At 48.7% G+C, this 21,432-nt stretch overlaps 1 long non-coding RNA gene across 1 annotated transcript in view; it reads right to left on the bottom strand.

Moving 5' to 3' along the window:
* Positions 1-9,601: 9,601 nt before the first annotated feature.
* LOC110300943 overlaps positions 9,602-21,432 on the bottom strand; it is a 41,409-nt gene continuing 29,578 nt past the window's right edge. Inside the window, exons 3-4 of the long non-coding RNA XR_002378647.1 lie at positions 10,806-10,962; positions 9,602-9,859 (exon numbers count right to left, since the gene is read on the bottom strand). This is a non-coding gene — a long non-coding RNA (uncharacterized LOC110300943). The remainder of the gene's footprint in view (positions 9,860-10,805; positions 10,963-21,432) is intronic.

Here is a 21,432-nt window from a genome sequence, read left to right as displayed (position 1 = left end):
GCAGGTCAGGGAGCAGGAGCTGATGCAGAGGCCATGGAGGGATGTTACTTATTGGCTTGCTTCCCCTAGCTTGCTCATCCTGCTTTCTTATAGAACCCAATACTACCAGCTCAGGAATGGCATCACCCATAATGGGCCCTCCCCTCTTGATCACTAATTGAGAAAATGCCCCACAGCTGGATCTCATGGAGGCATTTCCTCACCTGAAGCTCCTTTCTCTGTGATAACTCCAGCCTGTGTCAAGTTGACACACAGAACCAGCCAGGACAAGGCTCACTCTTAGAAAGGCAAGTTCACCTTAAGACAAATGCTCTTCCTTTTCGGAACTCTCCCCCTGAGTGTAGCCCCTAGGAGGGGCAAGGTTTGGCTAGGTCTGCAGATGCCAAGACATGACTCAGAAAGTTGTAACTTTCCATTTTTTTCCTCTTCTGTCTCTTTCTTTGGATGCTGGGCAGAGAGCCTAAGTATACTGTCTCTGGTGCTGTGAGCTTCCTTACTCATAGCCTAAAGCCTCCCTCACCACTGTGTGTCTAACCTTCATGCCAATGTAAACAAGGCTTTATTATCCTTCTCTTATCCAGTCTCCTCCTCCAGGTAGCCTCGGGGATTTATAGTCTGCCTTCCCTGAGGATTTTTCTCTTAAACGCTAAGAAACTGCCCTCAAACTTCTGTTTGAGTCTATTCTTATTTCTCATTAATGAGTCTCAGAACCTCAAGAAGGGAACCCCAAAACCCCAGAATCGTATAGTGACTCCACCAGACTCGAGATTTTCAGTGTCACTTCCTTCCCAAATTTTAATGCTTTAATCTGTGGAGAAAACAAAATGTTTCTTTAGCCCTAGACAGCACCACCACCATATTGAACTCTGCCATACCTTCACTGACATGATGGCTGGACCACACCAAGCTGCAAGCCCATAGGGCCTCAAGTTGCCTCTGCCTGGTTCTCTTGTCACAGCAGTGAAGGCATCTATGGACAATGTGGGAGAGTGGAAAGGATGACCCAGCAGTAGGTGGGGCCACATGCACCTGGATAAGAATACAGAAGAGAGGCTGATTTGTAGTAGGAGACGGGGAATTTGGTAGCATGCGTATTGGATTAGAGGTGTTGGTTAGAAATCTAAGTGGTACCCAAGAAATGACATCAAGTTGAAGTTAGATTTGGGTCTGGTGTGAGGTAGCATCAGTCTGAGCATCCACACGGTGAGCATACAGTATCCTATAATGTTGGTAGTGTGTTAGCATCCAGACAGAGGCAGGGAGAGGGGCACTGGTGCCAGAGGCCACCTGCCATGTGAGTCGTCTTCCGTTGTCACTACCTCCAGTCATCTACATGGCCCACCTATAGAGTCCTGCTACTCTTACTCTAGGCAGCCCTCCTAGATTTCACAGGATGCAGCATCCCTCTGCCAGCTGGAAGCACTCCTCCTGGCCTTTCAAGACAGGGCTTGGGGAAGCCTGGGATCGGGGGAGGGGTTTAGGATGCATTTGAGAAATCTCCAGAGACCAGATGGAATTCTCTTATCAAGGCAGTTATTGTCAAAAGCAGAAAATTATTTGAGCCACCGCCCAGCAAACCCAGAAGTTTCTGGAAGTAATTAATCATACCAAGTGGGGGTAGGTTACACTTGCTGTAGGACTGTGAGTGCCTCATGCAGCAGACCTGGGTACTGCCAGAAATTCCACCCAATACTCCCCGGATGGATGTATAGATGGTGGGTGGACAGTGCTTAGGCTTGGCTTTGGTGGTGAAGCTGCAGAGATTAGCAGGGTCTCATGGGATGTCACAAGGGAAAAGGAGCCAAGAAAACATCTGTTTTCCATCATTTAGCACCACAGGCCTCTTTGAGTGAAACAGAGACACTGGAGTCTCACCTCTGGAAAGCAAAAATTCCCACGCAGAGAGGTCTGCACACAGTTTGAAGGAGTTTGAAGAATCCCAGCTACCAAGGGATCTTCAGGAGCCAATGAGTTCTTGACCTGACACCTTAGACCAGGAGAAGGCATTTGCAGCTAAGTAAAGGCTGCATGATGAATGGGCAGTGAGGTCACAGTGACCTTCAGATGTTGCAGAGACGAGGGGCTCACAGGTGCGCATCTATGGAGCTGGTCGCAGACTCAAGGGCACTCAGAGAAGGTGATCACATGGATATGGCACGTTAAAGCGTGGGAGAAATATTTTATCCTCTTAAACTAAAAACCTCGGAGAAGCCATGAGCAGGAGGAAGACAGAGAAGAGGGGCGGTCTGTGGTATCAGTGGACCTAAGCTTTCAGGGAGTCTCTCTGATGAGACATGTGATCTAGACTCTTTCCTTGTTGATGTGACAAAATGCCTGGCAGAAGCAACCTAAGGGAGAAAGAGGTTTGCTCTGAAGGTTTGTTTGTTCAAGAGTCCAGTCCCTCATGGGGAAGGTGCTAGGCTGATAGCTCAGTGGTTAGAGCACTGGCTGCTCTTCCAGAGGAACAAGATCCAGTTCCCAGCATCCGCACGGTGGCAGACCACTGCCTTTAACTCCCGTTCCAGTTTATCCAATGCCCTCTTATGACCCTCAAGAGCACTGTATGCCCATGGTGTACAGATGCACACATGCAGACAGACCATCCATCTGCATGAAAACAAGGCAGACAGACAAAAGTGACTCCAGCTTGGTGGCAGGAGTAGGAGGTACCTAGTCACACTGAATCCTTGGGATGCAGAAAGAGGTGAACACAGCTCCCAACTTGCTCTCTCCCTCCGTTCAGTCCCAGGAATCCAGCCTAGGAGACGTTGTTGACCACCCTCAGTGTGGAACTTCTCACCCCAATTAAACCTCTCTGAGGATGACCTGACAGACACACTTATAAAGTCAGTGGCACAGGCAGTGAAGCACCCGTAGCCTTTCCTCTGCTGCCCTGATAACCCTGCTAGATGTACTTTCGATGTTTACACAGGAAGCAGCCATGCTTGGATTCCTCACAGGTGTGCTATGTATTCTTGCTTTTCCAGTTTCTGAAGGAAAGCACTGATTCACCTGATGGTCACTCATGAAGACCCACGTGGCTCACCCAGGCCCCAAAGGCAACACTGTGACTCACCCAGGCCCTAAAGGCAACATTGTAAATGTCTAATGGATCATCAGAGAGCAGTCTCTAGTTCCTGCTGCCTTTAGCAAAAGAAATGATGGAAGCCACTCTGGGGGATTGGATTCTCAGTTTCCCATTCTTGGGACATCCTGTGGGGTTCAGGGTATAGGTGAGCAGGTGACGTATGGTTTTCAGTGTCACCAGACTGGTGCAGGAAGGTCTCTGCTGAGTGTTGAGCTTCTTGGTCATGCCAAGCCCTGGAGGATAAACGCATCCGAATTCAGCCTTTTCTCCTCAGGCCAGGAAGAAAGGAAGTCAGCTTGCCCGTCAGGCTCTGGAAACCGGAAATGGAACAGAGTACAGTAAAAGGCAGAGCTTCCGCTACCCAGGGCCCCTGGAAAACCAGTCAGCCTTCTGGCCTCAGTGGATGGAAGCAGGGCAGGTGCTCTGAGACCTATGAGGGCTTTATTCAAAAGAAACATGGAGCAGGTGGGGGTGGGTAGGGTGGGGTGGAGGCAGAGGTGGGGGGGTTGGCCAGCACGAGGGCTTAGTCCTCCAGGGTCATCAGGGAACAATCAGCAAACATACCTCCACAAGTACAGAAACTCTGGGGGGCGGGTGGAAATGGGACATGCAGGGACACAGTGCCAAGTGTCCCCACTTCACAGGAAAGGAGTCTTGCCGAGGTGCTGCTATAGTAGTGTGTGCCCGCCCCCAACCCAAAAAACTCCCCACTAATCACTTAACACTCAGTGCCCACATCTGGGTCAAGATCAAGTGAGCCTTTGAGTGTAAGAGACAGGCAACCTGCTAATCTGGGGTGACACTTCTCCCCTGGGAGCCTGAGACTAGGGTGACAGCTTGAATGGCATTGAAGGAGCCAAGGCTCACAGAGTTCATAAAACCCTCAGTGAGCGGGATGTGCTGCTTGCGTGTTTGTCAAATTGATACAACTAGAGACACCTGGGGAGAGGGAGCTTCCATCAGACTGGCCTGCAGACAAGGCTGTTGGATACTCACTTGATTGATGATTGATGTGGGAGGGAGGCCCCGCCTGTTGTAGGTGGTGCCACTCCAGGGTCTTGTAAGAAATGGAAAGTAAGCCAGCGAGGCTCGTTCCTGCACAGTGTTTGCTTCAATTCCTGCCTCCAGGTTCTGCCTGGGGGTCCCACCCTGACCTCTGCCAATGAGGGACTAGAAAGTGTAAGATGAAGTTATAAGTATACACACACACACAAACACACACACACACAGAGTTGGATTTTCTCAGTCTTTTATCATACCAACAGAAAACAAACTAGGAATGGAGAGAAGGCTTTTTCCCAAAAGACCTCTGAAATAAGCAGGCTGCCATTATCCCTTCCTCACAGCAAAACCCAAGGCTGCCATAAAGCTCACTGCTGCGTGCACACATTCAACAGAGAAAAGGAAGGCAGGGAAAAGAAGGAAGAGAGGAAAAAAAGGGAAGGGGAGAGAGGGAGGAGGGAAGAGGAAGAGGAAGAGAGCCAGAGGATTATGTTCTTGGGTGCTTAATTCTACTGAAACCACAGTAGCTATGAGATAGAAAGCTGGGAAGATGTCTGGTTTATGAGATTAAACTTTTCTATTTTAAAAGTTCACATTCCTGGGCATGATGGCGCACACCTTTAATCCCAGCACTAGGGAGGCAGAGGCAGGTGGATTTCTGAGATCGAGGCCAGCTTGGTCTACAGAGTGAGTTCCAGGACAGCCAGGGCTACACAGAGAAACCCTGTCTCAAAACAACAACAACAACAACAACAAAAGTTCACATCATCTCGTGTTCAGGGTTAGGGGATGAGTATGTCCTTTTAAACTTCTTATACCGAAGTTCATGGCCTCCAGCAATGGTACTAGGAGGAGGGAGAGCTGTGTGTGTGTATGCATATGTGTGTGCATGCATGTGTACCTGTGTGTACGTGTGTGTATGCATGTGTGTGTGCCTGTGTGTGCACATGTGTGTGCCTGTCTGTGCCTGTCTGTGTGTGTGCCTGTCTGTGTGTGTGTGTGTGTATGCATGTGTGTGTGCCTGTGTGGGCACATGTGTGTGCCTGTCTGTGCCTGTCTGTGTGTGTATGCATGTGCGCGTGCACATGTGTGTGCCTGTGTGTGTGTGTGTGTATGCATGTGTGTATATGTGTGTGACACAAGTGAGATGAAGTCTGAGAGTAAAGGACTAACATGTTAGAACTTTCACAAAATTAGCTCTTAGACTTATTTTTCCATTTCTTTATTTCCTAACATTTAAAAAAGTTATCAGTAACTTCACTATTAAGTTTGTTGGGTGCCTCTCCATGCTCCATGTCTTGTTTCCTTTTCTTTTCTTTCTTATGTTTTGTATGTATGAGTGTTTTGCCTGATTGTATGTCTGTGTATCACATGTGTGCAGTGCCAACAGAAGCCAGAAGATTCCCTGGAACCTGAGTTACAAATTCTGAGCCACCATGTGGGTGCTGGGAACTGAACCTGGGTCCTCTGCAGGAGCTGCCGGTACTCTCAGTGGCTTGGCCTCCCCCCACCACACACACACCTCCCCCACGGTCTCTTTTCCTTTGTTTTTAACAGCTTTTCTCATTTTTCTCTTCATTATCTGTCAACTTTCTCTTTTAATGGAAACATTTAAGTTTCTAATTTATGCCACGTTTCAGTTTTGATTGGCTTTTTATTCCAAAGTTTAAAGGCACAGTTCTTAATTCTTCAAGTATCAATTTCATCACTAAAAAGGGGTCGTTTTCTTATGTATGTGTATATACTCGAGTTTATGAATGTACACTGTGTGTTTGCAGGAGCCCACAGAGGACAGAGGTGGCGCTGGATCCCCTGCAACTGACCTTATGAGTAGTTGTGAGCCACCTGTTGTGAATGACAGGAAGTGTACATGGGTTCTCTGCAGGCTTGTCCTCGATGCTCACAAATACCATCATGAAATCAAACACTTTGAATAGAAAGAAAAGAAATATCCCCACTCCCACCGCCCAAAAAAGTATATCTTCCCTTTTGGTGATACTAAAATTTTGTTTTGAGATTTACCACAACATTCCCTTCTAATTAAACCTCTCTTGACAAGACCAGAGGTATGTCTCCTAGGTGACTCTTAAATCCCATCGGGGTAACATTCAAGATTAACCATCACAAATAGTGGGACATGTGGTCTAAATGGGTGTGCCATCTGTAGGGTGCCCATGAGACCTAAAACTACTCACACAGTACAGTCTTACCTTGCTTAAATCTATGAGAGTTTATTGGTCAAATAAATTTACCCAGAGACATGTTTGTTTTAAGGTGTGTAACTGACAAGATCATGCAGGTAAGATGCCGCTTGGCTTCCTAGCACTTCTTGGACACAGATCGCATTATAAAACAGAAAAACATATGGCAACTATGACTTCCAATAACAAACCAGCTCACCCTCAAGGCCTCTCTCGCCAGCCTCTGACCTGCCAGGACTGGCTTTCTGGCAGTCCGGGCTTTATTTTTAACTAGATACAGATGGCTTCAGTTGGAAGATACTGACCCTATAGTGATATTGGCCTTGAGGCAAACAGTTCCAGCCTCCATCCTCGATGGAAGCACAAACCTTCGTGGAATGGGCAGCTTCCTTCTTGCAGTATCAGGCCCCCGTTTACTCGACTCATTCATCGACATGAACTCAGTTCATCATAGTCTGCCTTTGCTTGGACTTCGTTGGCTGCTACCCTCAAGCTCTTAGTAGGACTTGTCTGGTTTACTGTGGTACTTGAATGTTGGTTCGGAACAGAACTTTCCACTCATCTCATCCTCAATGACCCAGTTGTAAAAGGCCAAGGGCTTGAGTAAATCTCAGCCACGGTGTCTCATCCTTTACTACTGCTGGGATCATTTGGTACTGATCTGCTAGCCACAGCTACCTCAGTCCCTTGATCATGTCTCTTGGGATTATATTCACAAGATAGGATATGTTAACAGCCATGTGGGTTGCTCTAAAGCAAGCATGGCATCTCCCCCTGCCTTTATTACCCCATAATATTTCTCTTTGGCTTCTACAGGAGCACCATGATATGTGTGTGTGTGTGTGTGTGTGCTTACAGGAACATCATGGTGTGTGTCTGTGTGTGTGTGCGCACACACACACACACACACACACACAAATAAACAAATGGAAAAATAAATGAAATGTTTTAAAAAGGTGGATGGTGCCAGAAGAATGGGAGTCAAGGTTGTCTTCTAGTTACACACACAGAGGCACACGCACACGCACATATGCATGCACACACGCATGTAAACCTCTGTGCACATGACATGTATGCACACACAACCTAAATTTATGCTTAGCTGTGTCTCTTAGGCATAAGTTGTGGGAAGCCACATATGCCATTACAAGATGGCGCTGGCTACTGCTGGCCACCGCCCCTAAGTTCGGGTAAACAACCCATGTGCGCATGTGCATAAGGGTTTCGCGCCAAGTCACAGCCCATCCCAGGGAATGTAAATGAGGTACTGAAAGCACAACCAATCAGGTATAGACACGCCACTCCTAGGCCTATATAAGCAGCGCCAGTTCTGGCGCTGCTTATATAGAAGAATTCTGTTGTGGCGTCTTCCTTGCTGGTAAGTTGGGCGTCTACAAATGGAGCCGAAACCCGGGAACGAAACTTCTTCAGGCACGAGCGAAGACCCCCTGTTATAGGGAGGATTCAGAACTGCATCACGGGGAAGGAGTAATACTGTTGAGAAGAATCCGTGTTGTGTTGTTCTTGCTGGTTGAGAGCAGACGCAGCATCTGGTGGCTCGTACAAGGATGATCTCGTAGATTCAGAACTCTTCAGCTGAGGAACGGTGGTACCTGTAAGTCTCCCAAATTGATCCCCGGGTTTAAGGGGGATATGTTTTTCTCGCCCAGAGACCCAGTGTGGGTAGAAAAAGGGTGAAAGGTGTGAGAAAGTAAAAGGAAAGGAAAGGAAAGGAAAGGAAAGGAAAGGAAAGGAAAGGAAAGGAAAGAAAGGATTGAGACGATAAGGTTCCCGGCTTTGGGACAAGTTAAGGTTCCCGGTTTTGGGACAAGTTAAGGTTCATGAGTTATGCTTTTTTCTCCCATTGACCTTTTGTGGGTAGGTCTGATAGTTTTGGTCTTGTTTGTTCTGATATATGGACTCTGTTACTGTTTGAATTGTCAGGCAGTCAAGACAGGTCAGAAAATCCTTACAGAGCAACAAGAGAGTGTGTTGGAAGAGGAGAAGGGCTTAAAAAAAAAAAAAAAAAAGAAAGGAGACACAGTGTTATCAGGTAGACAGAAAGGACAAAACAAACAACAGACAGGATATCCAGTGCAGGTGTTTGAGCAGGTGAATCAGATTGCCATAAGGGCGTGGAAATCATTTCCCACCTGTGTTGATGGTGTTGACGTGGGAGAGAGAGTCTGTTTGTGTGTTTCCCCAGGATCACTGACAACAGCTGTGGGTCCCAGAACGGCTGACCAGAGCAATTCAAAACAAGCAGAACAATGAATGAGGATGTGGATGTTCCTGTGGCTGGGAATGCTCCCGCTAGTGAGAGCTGAAGAGCTCTGTGTTCCTGAGGCCCATGCCATTGACGCATTCAAGTGTTTCCTCAATTCTTTCCCTTGCTTCAGGGCTGATGGGAGCCCTGGGATGTATGCTTGTAATAGTGTGTGTGTGTTGTGTGTTTGGTGTATGTGTCAGGTACAGTTTACCTCTTGGCTTACCTCTGCGTTTTCCTACTTTAAGGAGTGGGTGGGAGTTGTTCTTTTTGGTGCTGCCATATGCTGTGGATTGGTATTCATGCTTTGGTTAGTTTGCAAGTTCAGATCTCAACAGAAACATGATAAGGTGGCCATCACCCAAGCACTCATGGCCATTGAACAAGGGGCCTCCTCTGAAGTATGGTTATCCATGCTACATAAATAATAGGCATTCGAGTCCTTAGCTCTAGCACCCCACAGGTCTGTGTACCCATTGCACTGGGATGAGTAAGACTCGATTTCCTTGATCAGCCCTTGCACATCGCTGAGGCTATGCCCACTGCACACAATAGGGTGATCATGGACTGCCAAAAACGAGATCCTTCTTGATCGTTGCGAGCTGAAGAGGCTAGCGACTAGATCGTTGGATTAGGCCATAATAATAAAAAAGGGGGAGATGTGGGAAGCCACATACGCCATTATAAGATGGCGCTTGCTACCGCTGGCTACCGCCCCTAAGTTCGGGTAAACAACCAATGTGCGCATGTGCATAAGGGTTTCGCACCAAGTCACAGCCCATCCCGGGGAATGTAAATGAGGTACTGAAAGCACAACCAATCAGGTATAGACACGCCACTCCTAGGCCTATATAAGCAGCGCCAGTTCTGGGGCTCGGGATCTTTTGCCTTCACTATCAAGCTCTCCCAATAAACGTGTGCAGAAGAATCCTGTTGTGGCGTCTTCCTTGCTGGCAAGTCGGGCGTCTACAATAAGTGAGGCTGGAGTGCTGTCTGAAGTGGATGTGTCTCACTGTGTCATGTAATGCAGCACCATGGGAGGACACATTTGGAGAGAATATAAATAGGACTCAACAGACAGTGACAGGGCACCTGCAGAGCTAGCTGTACAACTCTTCATTGGTCTCTCGTCTTCACTTCGTGGAGAGAGGCACGGCAGAGAACTCCTGGCATTCCAGTTGGTCCTGGTCGATCCCGTTGACTCTTGCTGTTTAGGTGGAGGCCTGGCAGTTTCTGCTGGATCCTGCCACTGCTGCTGCTGATTCGTGTTTGGTGACACTTTTGAACTGGACTGCTGGTATCCTAACAACAGAGATTGGAGTCACCCCAAAGAGCTACTTCTAAACAGGTCCATATCCCCTTGTCCTATTATCATCTTTTCTCCCCTACCTTTGGACGGCTAGAAGCAGGCCTAAAGCATTTGAGAACCCTTATTAAAGTAGGCTTTGAAAAATCTAAGTCTACACCTGTTAACCACAATGTCTGTTGTTTCCTCCCCAGAAGATAATTTAAAGTGGATTAAAGAAAACAAAGAGGGATCAGTAAGGACCAATGAGGGATCAGTAAGGACCAATGAGACACATGGAACCAAACCAGAAACGCAGTGATGGAGTGTTTGCTGTGTTTTCCTACCACAGGAGATGGCTTCACTCCGCAGTACACAATGAGATCTGGGGACAGAGTCTGCGGTTACTCTGCACATGAAATGTTCATGTTGTACTAATCAGGGCTTCGCTGGAATTGGAGTTATGACTTGGGTTGGAACCACTGGACACAGCATTTCCACGGTGATGGTGAACACTCTGCCCAGCTCTGTGCATCTATCTGTTGCTCTTCCACTACTGAGCTGTGGGAGGAATAGCCTGCTGGCCTATTGCAGCTCCAGAGGCCCAGAAGTGGGCAACAGAATGTTCAATGGAGAGTTTTAGGTTGTCAACTGGAATGGTATGCATAGCAGCATCATACCCAGGCTTCCCAACACCCTTCCTCTACATCTGGGGCGACTGAGCGTGCCTCCTCCCCATTCACCTGCCTTCTTGCCTGCTTAGGACCCCCTCCTTTCTACAGAACCCAGCTGTTGGGTACAGCAGCTGTCACCATGAGATACGCTTGGCTGTAATGACTAACAGTCTTCCTGGAAATCTCTCCCATTCCCCCACAGAGTCCTTGCCAGGAAGCAGGAGAATGCGGGAGGGCAGTTAAGGAAACGGCCAGGAAAAGACCATCCCACAGTCAGGCACTGACTCACGCTCACGGGAAAACCCAGATTCAGTCCTGGAGGCTCCTGGAATGCAAAGGTTGAGAGAGCCCAGGAATAACAGCTGTCACAGGAACCAGTTTCCACACAGCCTTCACCTTCCTGTCCCAGATGGAATGCGTTCCTCATCTCTTAGGAAGCCCTTAATCTGTAAGAATCAGGCACAGAACAGTCAAGCAATGCTCCTGTGGCCATACACTTCCTCAAGACAGGACTAGAGCTGTGCCATAGATCAGGCTATCCCTGCTTCAACACTTCATAAACATTTCCAGAGACTTCAATCAGTCTTTTCTCCATGTTTTCTGAATTTCTCGTGTGCCATTAGACCTGTGCCACCAAATTCATCTTCAAACACTCCAATCTTCCAAATTAATTTCTATAATGACATTAACTTTTTATGTGAGTGCGGTTCATGTGTGCATGTACATATATGGGTAGCTAACTACATCAGGTGCCCTGTTCCACCATCCTCCACCTCACCCCTTTAAGACAGGCTCGCTCGGCGAATGCAGAACGAGGCTGGTAGCTGTCCTCCCATCTCCAGCCATGGCCCCTCACACACGCTCACACACACTCACACTGCCCTGGAGTTATGATCTCTCACGATGGCTGACGCCACACTGTCCCAGCCTTTTACAGGATGCTGCATCTAAACGCAGGCTCTCATGCTTGTGCAGCAAACACTCTTACTAACCGACTCACCTCTGCAGCCCGAGAGTCACATTTTAATGCATTAACTATTTCAAAACTATTTCATCCTGCTCTTCCCTGACCATGTGCAGCCTGTAAGGGGCAGTGCTGCAGAGTGCTCCCCGAGGTGCCACGGCGAGAAGTGGGCATGTCTCTCAGTGAGTGGGAACGGCATCAGAGTTCAGGCAGGTCTGGAGTTGGGTGCACGATGCAGGGACATCACAGCTTCCTGGGTGCAGGAGGTTAAGGTGCTCCCTGGGGGAGCTCAGTGTCTATGGGCACAGCTAGCTGAAGGGAGAGCATGCCCTGAGAAAGGTGGTACTCCCAGTCAGATCACGAAACACTTCACTCTATACAGACAGACAGCTATTCCTTTCGGTGCCAGTGGGAACTTCTCTCTTTCATGTTTTTTTTTTTTCCAGTAATTGCCTTAACGGTGCTGACAGATCATCCATTCAGCTCACACCCTACTCTTCCCAATTTCATTGGGAGCAGACAGGAAGAACCGGGCTCCCCACTGGTTTCCTATTGTTTCTACCATACGTTTTGCTTTTTAGATTATTTTATGTGTGTGAAAGTCTTGCCTGGATATGTGTCTGTGAACTACATGCATGCAGTGCCCACAGAGGCTAGAAAAGAGTATCTGATCCATCTATTGCTTTCCATGGCCTGAGAGAGTTGAGTCACTGAGCACCCAAATCTAAACATCAATAATGACAACTGGCCAAAGACTTCTGAGAGTCGGCAATGACTCTAAGTAGCAAATCTTCCCAGAATTCCCCCTTCCTCTCTACCCAACACTAACTAGCATGTCCATTTTCCCTCTGCTTCTGTCCCTTATGTTGTGTCTGCTGCAGACTCACCAGGCTCCAGTGGGTGACTTGACCTTGGAAAGCCATGGTGCCTGCATGGGTTTCTCATCCAGTGACAGAGTGCTCACTTTTACTAATGGCGGCTGTCACTCTGCACCCTTCCCCCCACAGCTCCAATCACATCATCATCCACACAGCCTCTGGCATAGAATACTTGATCTTCTCTCCAGCAGGAGCAAACCTTTCCATCTGAAAACTGCCTTTAGTGCTGTTTACCACAAGACTCTCGTCTCTACGTCTTGATTTTCTGATCTGTAAAAGGGGGAGGGAGAATGTCCCAGGGCTGGAGATGTGGCTCAGCAATAGAGTGCTTGCCTAGCATCTACACACACACACACACACACACACACACACACACACAGAGACACACACATAGATACACATACACAGAGACACACACAGAGACACACAAACACACAGAGACATATACACACAGATACACACACACATAAGCACATATAAACACATACACATATGCACAGAGACACACATACATACACACAGACACAGACACAGACACACACACACACACACACACACACACACACACACACACGGCAAAAGAGTGCAGCAGCTGGCCATAACTCAAGAAGTCAAGAAGCAGAGAGCTGAGGGCTGGCTCTCTGGTGCTCAACTCCTGTTTCTTTTTAACCATTCCAAACCTGCAGCCCGTGAGGCAGTGCTATCTACACTGAGGGTAGCTTCTCTCCTCAGTTAATCCTCTCTAGAAACAAAGGCGTGCTCAGATGTGTGTGTCTCCTAGGTGATTCTGAATCTCTTCCAGTTGACAATCAAGATGAGCTATCCTAGGGGCTGGCAAGATGGCTCGGGGCTTCCAATCACTTATTGCCCTTGCATGGTATCTCTCAGCACCCACATTTGGCAGCTCACAATAGCCTATACTCCACCTCCAAGGGGATCTACTGCCTCTGACCCCTGAAGGCATACACATGTACACACACACACACACACACACACACACACACACTCTAAAGACCCACCAATCCCTATGGTAGACTATAGAAGGGCCTGCACTTTCACAGTCAAAGATGAAAAGATGATGCACACACACGTGCAATGTATCCATATTTCTGTGAAGTTTTACTTTCTATGCATCCCTGCAGCAAAGCTCTGATGTGGGTCTGATCAACTGCACTCTTTTGCCGTGTGTGTGTGTGGCTGTGTGTGTGTCTGTGTCTGCATTTGTGTGTGTGGCTGTGTGTTTGTGTGTGCATGTGTGGCTGTTTGTATATGTGTCTGTGTGTGTGTCTGTGTTTATGTGTGTGTCTGTGCATGTATGTGTGTGTGTGTGTGTGTGTGTGTGTGTTTATGTGTGTCTGGTCAGAATTTACAACCAACTCTTCTTTTTTTTTTTGTTTCCCTTCCACTTGAGTGACCCCAACCACTAACACTATTCTCTAGGATTATATTCATTTTGAAAGCTACTTCGAATCTACTGGAGATCAAGAATTAAGTGTGCTAGTAACAGATAATGAATACAATGAAAGTGAATCGGAAGGTGGCCTGTGGTACTATCCTGCCTGTCGGGCATGCTTCCAAACTGGAGGAGAACTTGGTAGCACTTCTAAAGACTACTGAGGTCCAGAGGGCCTTTTAAAGCTCTGGACGGCTGATGGGGATGCTGGGAGAGCAGGAACTACTGCCACATGCAGGAGGCCGGAAGCCTAAGAATGAGGAGCTGTCAGGCCAGGGAAGGAGACGGATGATGGTGAAGGTTGACAGGAGGAGGAGACAGCAAAAGGTCAAGAAGTGGTTTCTCAGAAGGGCCAGTGTTGTGGGAAGTGCTGAGCATTCGAAGCATCCTTGCTTCATTATTTCTAGAGCAGGAGAGAAAATGGTGGGGTCAGAGTGAGCGGCAGAATGTGTAGGTTCACAGAGGTCACTCGCGAGGTAGCAGTCATCACCCACAAAGTAGCAGTCTATGGCATTATCTCCTGTGGGAAGAGAAAATGGGGCTTCTGCCTGGAAAGCCAGAGTCATAGTACTGTAATTCAAAGCACCTCCAACAAGCCTGTCTGGTCTGGACTGAACCTGTGGCCAGATGGACAGTCACAGACATGCTAACCCTGGAGGGCATGTGTCAGTTGTCTGACACAAGACAGATCCCCCCCATAAGGGAGAAGCAGGAAGTCAGTGCTGGTCTCCTAGGCAGTCTCTGTCACAGATCACTGGCTGCCTGCTGGATTGTGATGTGCGCTCCATTGGCTCAGTGCTGTGTGTGCTCTGACGCTGCAAGCATGAGGGACACAGGGCTTTCAGTGTCCCCTTCTCCTGCTACCTGCCTCTTCTAGACATAGACCTGGATCCTGGCTTCAGCCTTCTGACCCTACATCTTCCATTTCTGTCTCCTGTTTTAGATAGACTGTGTGGTAGATCACATGACAAGTGACAGTTGCCAGGGCTGAAGGGACCATCTCTAGGGACATGCTTTTATTCAAAGTCCCTTACCTGTGATGGATACAGTCCTGGTAACTCAGCTGTGGCCAGGTTAGACTTGTGTATACCCTGGGGAGCTGTTTGTTTCTGTTTTGTTTGTGTTTTGTTTTGTGAGAAACACCTTTGGATTGCCAGGTACTCATGACCCAGAGACCATGACCTGGGCTCCTTCCTGACTTTCCGTTCCTACTGGCCCTCAGCAGCCAGCACCCCAACCTCCAAGGCTGGGCCTTCAGCCTCACAGAGGCCACAGCGAGCAAGCAGCAGCAATGCCGGGAAAGGTGAGACTTTCCAGGTTCTCTGGCTGAAATCTAAGTGGGAACATTATGAAGGGAAAGACAGGAAGCTCCTGCCACTCACTCCGGTGAGTCTCTGGGTGGCTCTGTGAGTCCAGGAAGTGAAGAGGGCTCCCTGTCCACAGCTGCTTATGCAATGCGTTGGATTATGAGCTCAGCAGGGGCCAGAAGGGGCGAGTTTGCAAAAGGAGACATCAGCTCCTCCTGCAGACCCAGGAGGAGGTAATGCTGAATCATGCGCTGTGACTCAGGAGCAGCCATTAGCTGGCCCGGGAGTGGACAGAAAATGAGTACAATTGTGTACTCCTTCCAGAGAGCTTACAAATGAGGGCTGGCAGCCCGGCTGACAGATCTAGGTCTGTTACTGAACACCGGAGACGACCTGCTTAATCACGATTTGGGAGGTTTCAACAGAGCAAGAGAAATGTTTCCACCCAACAAACCCCCGGACGCCACAGCAGGACAGAGCAAAAGTCCATTAAGGGGAGGCAGCTCAATCAGTAAAATGCTTGTCGGCAGCCATGGGAACCCGAGTTTGGATCCCCAGCATTGCAGAAAAGGTCAGGTACAGTGTTGTTGGGAACCTGTGATCCTGCCTACCAGGGAGACAGTAAAGAGAGGCTCCTTAGGCTTGCAGACCAAGCAGCCTAGCTGAATCAGGAGACTCCAGGTTCACTGAGAGATGCTGCCTCAAAATAAGTAAACAAACAAACAAACAAACACGGTGAAGTATGAATAGGGGAGACGGGCCCTGGACCTCTTGCTTCGCCATGCGCATGCGCAAGTCCTGCCTCTGACTCAGCCTCTCTTTCTGCTCCCACACTAAAGCAAGGGCAAGGACGACAAAGTCATTATTGGCTCTGGTTTCATTTGTTCTGTAAACAGAGCAGTTTCCTAAGGTGACTGACTGGTTTAATAGATGTTAACTCTTTCGTTGACCATCCCTGATCTTAGAGGCACAGGGGATCTTGGCTGAGCACGGAGAGAACGCTGTGTGTGTGTGTGTGTGTGTGTGTGTGTGTGTGTGTGTGTGTGTGTGTTTTGGGAGGAGGGGTGGGAAGGAGTTAGGAAAGGGAGAGACCACCACCAATAAACCAGCTGAGTAAGTAAGAGGACCACCTGCGCTTTCAAAGGTGTGGAATGCCACTGTGACCTACACACATCCTTCCTCTTACTGTGGTGGTGGATTGATGTGAGAGGGACCATCTCACTGTGGGCGGTGCCATGCCTGGGCTGGGTTCTAAGAAAGCAGGCTGAGCATGCCTCAGGGAGCAAGCTAGTAAGCAGCACCCCTCTGTGACTTCTGCCTCAGCTCCTGTCCCCAGGCTCCTGCCTTGAGTTCCTGCCCTGACTTCCCTCAACTACAAGCTATCAGATCAAATAAGCCCTTTCCTCCCTAAGTTGCTTTTGATTGTGGGGTTTACAATAGCCATAGAAACTAAGACAGGAAGCACTGAGAAACTATGTAAAGAGAGGAACCAGGACCTCTAAATGTCAACGCACATTATCCATGACTTCTGAACGGGATTTGCAGGAAAGCAATGGGTGAGAATCTGTGACAGGTTCAGATGTAAAATAAACCTCACAGACTTGTACATTTGAATACTTGCTCCCCTGTTAATGGTCTTGCTTGGAAAGGCTGAGCAGTCTTTAGGACACAGGCCTAGCTGAGGGGAAAGTAGTGAGGGAATGGCTGGATGCATACAGCTCACTCAGGTTCAAGGGTTTATGTCTGAGGTCTCCGCTTTCTGATGTCATAGGACCAATTACAAGATCCATAGCCACAAGGGATCCGTAAAAGCCATTCTTACCCTTGGCGACACTGGAAGCTCAGGAAGTCCTTCCTTCCTGGGCCCTGAGGGATAGATGGCTGACTTGGTAAAGTGTTTACTGAGCTTGAAGAGCTGAATTCAGCCTCGAGAACCCGAGCAAAAAGGTAGCACTGTGGCATGTCCTTGCCATCCCAGAGCTGGGGAGTCCGATAGGTGGATCCTGGGGCTCACTGGCCAGCTAGTCTAGTCTCATTGGTGATCCCCAGGTCCTGATGAGATACCCTGTCTATAAAATAAGGTGGGAGGTTCCCAAGAAATGGCGTCTGAGGACAACCTCTAACCTACATGTGCACACATGTGCATGTGCACCAGAATGTGTGCGTACGAGCACACACACACACACACACACACACACACACACATACACTCTTACAACTTTCTCTAAGTCATTGTTCTTGTTAGGTTATTCTATTGCAGCCAGAACACAGCACAGAACCCCAACAAGGCTTGCATTTCCTTCACCCATCTCCTCTCAGATACAGCCCTGTGCAGCCTCTCAGCCTCAAGCAGCACCTCCCTAAAACCAATAAGCCCGGCAGGGAACCCCAAGCTAAAAGTCTGTTCCTGTGGAAAAGAGAGCCAGCAGCAGAGAGCAGGCCCCCAACCTCCTCTCAAGGAAGAAGTAACCAGCCAGGTGTGGGCAGTGTGACATGGTAAAGCCTGTGGCCCCTGCTGGTGGCTGATGACTGAGCCCCCAGGAGTGATCTGGAAACCAGCTTCTTCTCCTCTGGAACCAAGAAGGCTCTACCGTAGCCATAGTTTCTGTTTTGAGCATGTGAGCCAAAGTGAGGAAGATAAATAGCAAGGTGGACACATACCCGAGCAGGTAGACAGCAAAGCACCATTGCAATTCAGCTCCCACCCCTGGCCTCACAACAGTTTATCAGCACTCTCTGACCTGTGTGGATGTGGTAGACAAACTGTCCCTCTTGTAGACGTGATGGAACGGATGGAATCCACACAGGAGCAGGAACTGGCACCACCTGCTCTGGAGGCGCAGTGGGGGCGGCAGGGTGCTCATTGTGGGTGACTACAGAGGCCTGGCTAAGCCCTCAGCCCTGTCAGGAGGGCAGCAAGAGAAGGGTGCGTGTGAGCTCTGCAGATTGTACAGATGAAAGCAGGCATCCTTGTCATGTTCCAGCAATGGCATCTGCCCCTGGCTTATGTCAGGACCAGTGACTGGTTTGAGTGTGCGACCCCTTCCTTCCCAGGTCCCCATAGCCTCTGCCCTCCCAGATGGCTATCCTCCAGGCAAAGGCAGCAGGCATCTCCCTTCCAATGACATAAGCCTTCCTGGTCCTTTGAAGTTGTGTGTCTCTCTCTTCTCTTTAGGAAAATAAATATCTGGGCCTGAAATGCTTCCAAATTAAAGAAATGAATTGGAGAAGAACACCTTTCTCTGTGAAGGACAAAACCCCAGGCAGAACCCCATGTCAGCAAGTCAGCCATGCTGGCTCCCACTGGTGGGCCCAAAAGAAGGGGGTGGACCAGAGAGCTTGACTTTACAGAAATAATATACTAAAATGACCTATAAGATCCAGGAGTCCTGAGCAGCCTGGCGGTAGTTCTCTTCTCTTTTCTCCCCTTCCCATCTACATGGCTGACCAGAGTCCACAGACATCGCAATGATGACCATGCTTGCATCTTACAGACTCTTGCCACTCCGTTCATAGCAGTGAGGGCATGAACTCAGTCTCCCTCTTTCTGCTCATTTTCAGAACGGCCCCTGTTGATCCTGTAGGCTCTGGATTCTCAGATGTGGGGCTCACTATATACATCCTTCACATTCTACTCTATAGTCTTCCTGTGACCTCACAAGCCAGCCTGGAGATCCAACTAGGATGTTGTACATCTGGGTGTGCTTCCCAGGCACTTGAAGGGAGAACCTAGAGCCTCCTGAGATGAGTTTCCTGCATGATCTGCTGAGAATCTCACTCTGGGCAGCCAAACCTGAGACTTGGTACCCAATGCAGTAGCCTCAGACCAAGCTCAAGGCTTAGGATGGGAATCAGGTTGATGTCTTCATCCTGTTCTGCAAAGCAGGACTGGGGTCCCTGTCTTGTGGAAATGAGGCAAGAAGTCTAGAACAGCTGAGATAAGAAGTCTTGAGTTCAAAGCCAGCCACCCCTGTGCCCAGGGCTGTGTAGCAAGGCATCATCTCTAAAATCACACAACACAAAACGAGACGACGCTGTGTAGCAGTTTGTGAGGTGGTTGCCCAGGGTTCATCAGAAACCATTTCCATACTGTTCATCTGTGGTGTCAGGAACTTGAACACCACAGCATTCAAGTGTTCCATTAGAGCCTCAGGCCTGCCTATGTGTGTGTGAGCCACCCCAGGAGTGAGACACCAAGCCTGAGAACTCTGCCTCTCAGGGGATGCAGATGGAGAGGCAGGGCTGTGGGGAGGGAACACAATGAAATGGGACATTGAGAAGCAGACATTGGTCATGACCAGGAGATGCTAGTGCTGAGCCCTACAAAATTACACATTCTTTGATATTTAAGGAATGCCATCAAAAGAGTCCATTAGAATGTCCTAGAATTGGACACGTTATGGGTATGCCACATCACCCATCTGAAGTTTAGCTGCTCATTTCCAGGGATTTCTTTCCTTGTATTATAAACTGAGTTGTGGCACCTGTCAACCTTGTGTGTTCGTGTTTGTGTGAGTGTGGTGGACAGAGGGTGGCCTCTGAAGCTGTTCATCTTCTGTTTTGTTTTGGTTTGGTTTGGTTTTGGTTTTTTTTCCCAGCCAGAGTCTCTCAATGGCTCAAAACTAACCAAGTAAATTAGTCTGACCTGCCAGTGAGCACCAGGACCACCCAGCTCTGTTCCCCAACCCGAGCCTTGCCTGGCTTCTTATTCTGGGAACCAAGCTCTGGTCCACGTGTGGGCACGGAAAGCACGTTCATTGACTGAATCATCTCCCCAACACTGGAGAAACAAGCCTTAAAACTCCACCGAGGACAAGTCAGCGTGAGAGGCTGGAGGATGCTCAGGGGTTAAGAGTGTTGCCGAACTTGCAAAGGGTTCTGGGTTGGATACCAGCATTTGCATGGCTTCTGTGGGAATGGGGCACACACACAGTGCAGGTACATACAGAGAGATGACTGATGCCCAGAAGTTAAAGACAAAGCACGCAGAGAGAACAGTCAGTGTAAAGGTGAAAACAGGTTTTGAAGTTCTAAGCTGCAACCCGCTGTCCACCATAAGCTGTCTTCCCTGATCCTCGCTAGCCTCATGCTTTTGGTGGGGGTGGCAGTTCACATGCTGGAGGCTTGAGTGTAGCAGCATCTCTCTGTTCTGTTCTCAGGCCTTGCTTGTATCCTGGCTGTTAGCAGGCTGGCAAGGCCAGTGCCTCCTACGACTTGCCATATTCCCTCAGACTGAAGACTCAGCTGTGTGACCTCTGCCACTGGAGAAGGCTCTCTGGGTCCGGAGCCTTCCATTGCTACCTTGTGGGAGGTGTTTTGCAGCCCTGAAGCTCTTTATGGACAGAGAGCACTGTGGCCTCATTTCTATAGCTTGTCCTCAGAGTACCTCTGAGCTCTTCTGATGCAGCAGCCTGCCTTAAGACTGAAAGTGTAGCTGCAGGCAGACACCAAGAACTAATGTGGACCCCAAAGAACAAAAGGCCATGTGTGCTCTTCTGGGCTGCAAAGCTAATTAAGGACACCAAATGTTTACAAATTGCAAACAACAACAAAAATAACCCTGCTTTGATTCACAGGAATTAAAAAAAAAAGAAAGTCGGCTTCCAGTGCTCTGGGTCCTCTGCCCCTGTGTACCCCGTACAAGATATTCCAATCTGGCTGGAATCTCATTTTCCTTCTTTGTAACCCCAGTGTCCAACACAACCAGGTTCAATGTAAATAGGAAAAATCCTGCTTGGAGCAAAAGAGTTGAACCTCCCATGAGGAACGGTACAAAAGGTTGCCCTTCACCACCCTCCTCTCTCTGTCTCTCTGTCTCTCTCTGTCTCTCTCTCTCTCTCTCTCACACACACACACAAACATACACACTGTGTGTGTTGTACATGCAAACACATGAACACAAGCATTGGGTGCATATTGGGATTTTAATGGTGTATGTGCATGCATAGATGTGCTGGTGCTTTTGGAGCCATGGTTAACCTCTGATATAGCTCTCTAGGCACCAGCCACTTGGGTTTGTTTATTGTAGAGTACACATGTATACAGCACCCGCATACATGCATGAATGGTGCACACATCCATATATATACATGTAAAGGCCAGAAGAAGGCACTGGTGTCCTGCTGTATTACTCTCTTCCTTATTTCCTTGAGACAAGGTCTCTCACTGAGCCATCATGGAGATGAGAACCCAGTGGCAGGTGTGAGGCAGCTGGTCACATGGCCTCCACAGACAGGAAGCAGCTGGTCACATGGCTTCCACAGACAGAAAGCAGCTGGTCACGTGGCCTCCACAGACAGGAAGCAGCTGGTCAC

This window comes from Mus caroli, chromosome 8, assembly GCF_900094665.2.
Source record: "Mus caroli chromosome 8, CAROLI_EIJ_v1.1, whole genome shotgun sequence".
Classification (NCBI taxonomy): Eukaryota; Metazoa; Chordata; class Mammalia; order Rodentia; family Muridae; genus Mus; species Mus caroli.
Note: the sequence above shows the minus strand (reverse complement) of the source record. Positions and strands in the feature narration are given on the sequence as shown.